Raw genomic sequence first — 2,769 nt, 5'->3', positions numbered from 1 at the left:
AAAAAAAAGACTCACTGAGCTTCTGCAGAAAGCCTTTAAAAGTCTCTGAGATTCTTCAGAGAGCATGAAAGAGTTTGAGTTTTTTCAAAAGTTCTTCTTAGTTTAAAAAAAAAGACTCACTGAGCTTCTTCAGAAAGCCTTTAAAAGTCTCTGAGATTCTTCAGAGAGCATGAAAGAGTTTGAGTTTTTTCAAAAGTTCTTCTTAGTTTTCTTCATTAATGGTCTAACCTTTTAAATTGCCCAATTTTGGCAGCAGTTTTCGCTTACGGCCATACCACCTTGGTCACGCCCGATCTCGTCTGATCTCGGAAGCTAAGCAGGGTCGGGCCTGGTTAGTACTTGGATGGGAGACCGCCTGGGAATACCAGGTGCTGTAAGCTTTTTTGATTTAAAAAAAAAAAAAGAGTCCCTGAGCTTCTGCAGAAAGCCTTTAAAAGTCTCTGAGATTCTTCAGAGAGCATGAAAGAGTTTGAGTTTTTTCAAAAGTTCCTCTTAGTTTAAAAAAAAAGACTCACTGAGCTTCTGCAGAAAGCCTTTAAAAGTCTCTGAGATTCTACAGAGAGTATGAAAGAGTTTGAGTTTTTTCAAAAGTTCTTCTTAGTTTTCTTCATTAATGGTCTAACCTTTTAAATAGCCCAATTTTGGCAGCAGTTTTCGCTTACGGCCATACCACCTTGGTCACGCCCGATCTCGTCTGATCTCGGAAGCTAAGCAGGGTCGGGCCTGGTTAGTACTTGGATGGGAGACCGCCTGGGAATACCAGGTGCTGTAAGCTTTTTTGATTTAAAAAAAAAAAAGAGTCCCTGAGCTTCTTCAGAAAGCCTTTAAAAGTCTCTGAGATTCTTCAGAGAGCGTGAAAGAGTTTGAGTTTTTTCAAAAGTTCTTCTTACTTTAAAAAAAAGACTCACTGAGCTTCTTCAGAAAGCCTTTAAAAGTCTCTGAGATTCTTCAGAGAGCATGAAAGAGTTTGAGTTTTTTCAAAAGTTCTTCTTAGTTTTCTTCATTAATGGTCTAACCTTTTAAATTGCCCAATTTTGGCAGCAGTTTTCGCTTACGGCCATACCACCTTGGTCACGCCCGATCTCGTCTGATCTCGGAAGCTAAGCAGGGTCGGGCCTGGTTAGTACTTGGATGGGAGACCGCCTGGGAATACCAGGTGCTGTAAGCTTTTTTGATTTAAAAAAAAAAAGAGTCCCTGAGCTTCTTCAGAAAGCCTTTAAAAGTCTCTGAGATTCTTCGGAGAGCATGAAAGAGTTTGAGTTTTTTCAAAAGTTCTTCTTACTTTAAAAAAAAGACTCACTGAGCTTCTTCAGAAAGCCTTTAAAAGTCTCTGAGATTCTTCAGAGAGCATGAAAGAGTTTGAGTTTTTTCAAAAGTTCTTCTTAGTTTTCTTCATTAATGGTCTAACCTTTTAAATTGCCCAATTTTGGCAGCAGTTTTCGCTTACGGCCATACCACCTTGGTCACGCCCGATCTCGTCTGATCTCGGAAGCTAAGCAGGGTCGGGCCTGGTTAGTACTTGGATGGGAGACCGCCTGGGAATACCAGGTGCTGTAAGCTTTTTTGATTTAAAAAAAAAAAAAAAAAAAAAGAGTCCCTGAGCTTCTTCAGAAAGCCTTTAAAAGTCTCTGAGATTCTTCAGAGAGCATGAAAGAGTTTGAGTTTTTTCAAAAGTTCTTCTTACTTTAAAAAAAAGACTCACTGAGCTTCTTCAGAAAGCCTTTAAAAGTCTCTGAGATTCTTCAGAGAGCATGAAAGAGTTTGAGTTTTTTCAAAAGTTCTTCTTAGTTTTCTTCATTAATGGTCTAACCTTTTAAATTGCCCAATTTTGGCAGCAGTTTTCGCTTACGGCCATACCACCTTGGTCACGCCCGATCTCGTCTGATCTCGGAAGCTAAGCAGGGTCGGGCCTGGTTAGTACTTGGATGGGAGACCGCCTGGGAATACCAGGTGCTGTAAGCTTTTTTGATTTAAAAAAAAAAAAAGAGTCCCTGAGCTTCTTCAGAAAGCCTTTAAAAGTCTCTGAGATTCTTCAGAGAGCATGAAAGAGTTTGAGTTTTTTCAAAAGTTCTTCTTACTTTAAAAAAAAGACTCACTGAGCTTCTTCAGAAAGCCTTTAAAAGTCTCTGAGATTCTTCAGAGAGCATGAAAGAGTTTGAGTTTTTTCAAAAGTTCTTCTTAGTTTTCTTCATTAATGGTCTAACCTTTTAAATTGCCCAATTTTGGCAGCAGTTTTCGCTTACGGCCATACCACCTTGGTCACGCCCGATCTCGTCTGATCTCGGAAGCTAAGCAGGGTCGGGCCTGGTTAGTACTTGGATGGGAGACCGCCTGGGAATACCAGGTGCTGTAAGCTTTTTTGATTTAAAAAAAAAAAAAGAGTCCCTGAGCTTCTGCAGAAAGCCTTTAAAAGTCTCTGAGATTCTTCAGAGAGCATGAAAGAGTTTGAGTTTTTTCAAAAGTTCCTCTTAGTTTAAAAAAAAAGACTCACTGAGCTTCTGCAGAAAGCCTTTAAAAGTCTCTGAGATTCTACAGAGAGTATGAAAGAGTTTGAGTTTTTTCAAAAGTTCTTCTTAGTTTTCTTCATTAATGGTCTAACCTTTTAAATAGCCCAATTTTGGCAGCAGTTTTCGCTTACGGCCATACCACCTTGGTCACGCCCGATCTCGTCTGATCTCGGAAGCTAAGCAGGGTCGGGCCTGGTTAGTACTTGGATGGGAGACCGCCTGGGAATACCAGGTGCTGTAAGCTTTTTTGATTTAAAAAAAA

General features: G+C 39.9%; 7 non-coding genes across 7 annotated transcripts; all 7 read left to right on the top strand.

The window, feature by feature from the left end:
* Positions 1-261: 261 nt before the first annotated feature.
* LOC143739916 (5S ribosomal RNA) lies at positions 262-380 on the top strand. Its single transcript, XR_013204626.1, has one exon. It is a non-coding gene; the product is annotated as a 5S ribosomal RNA (ribosomal RNA).
* Positions 381-656: 276 nt separating this feature from the next.
* On the top strand, positions 657-775 carry LOC143739914 (5S ribosomal RNA). The gene has a single exon (XR_013204624.1). It is a non-coding gene; the product is annotated as a 5S ribosomal RNA (ribosomal RNA).
* Positions 776-1,049: 274 nt separating this feature from the next.
* LOC143739913 (5S ribosomal RNA) lies at positions 1,050-1,168 on the top strand. Its single transcript, XR_013204623.1, has one exon. It is a non-coding gene; the product is annotated as a 5S ribosomal RNA (ribosomal RNA).
* Positions 1,169-1,441: 273 nt separating this feature from the next.
* LOC143739912 (5S ribosomal RNA) lies at positions 1,442-1,560 on the top strand. Its single transcript, XR_013204622.1, has one exon. It is a non-coding gene; the product is annotated as a 5S ribosomal RNA (ribosomal RNA).
* Positions 1,561-1,843: 283 nt separating this feature from the next.
* LOC143739911 (5S ribosomal RNA) lies at positions 1,844-1,962 on the top strand. Its single transcript, XR_013204621.1, has one exon. It is a non-coding gene; the product is annotated as a 5S ribosomal RNA (ribosomal RNA).
* A 275-nt stretch (positions 1,963-2,237) lies between these two features.
* Positions 2,238-2,356, top strand: LOC143739910 (5S ribosomal RNA). The gene has a single exon (XR_013204620.1). It is a non-coding gene; the product is annotated as a 5S ribosomal RNA (ribosomal RNA).
* A 276-nt stretch (positions 2,357-2,632) lies between these two features.
* LOC143739908 (5S ribosomal RNA) lies at positions 2,633-2,751 on the top strand. Its single transcript, XR_013204619.1, has one exon. It is a non-coding gene; the product is annotated as a 5S ribosomal RNA (ribosomal RNA).
* The last annotated feature ends 18 nt before the right edge of the window (positions 2,752-2,769 follow it).

The sequence above is a fragment of the Siphateles boraxobius genome, unplaced genomic scaffold, assembly GCF_051911475.1.
Source record: "Siphateles boraxobius isolate OS27281-9 unplaced genomic scaffold, OSU_SipBor_1 160, whole genome shotgun sequence".
NCBI lineage: Eukaryota > Metazoa > Chordata > Actinopteri > Cypriniformes > Leuciscidae > Siphateles > Siphateles boraxobius.
The sequence above is the reverse complement of the archived record's forward strand: the minus strand, read 5'-3'. Positions and strand labels throughout refer to the sequence as shown.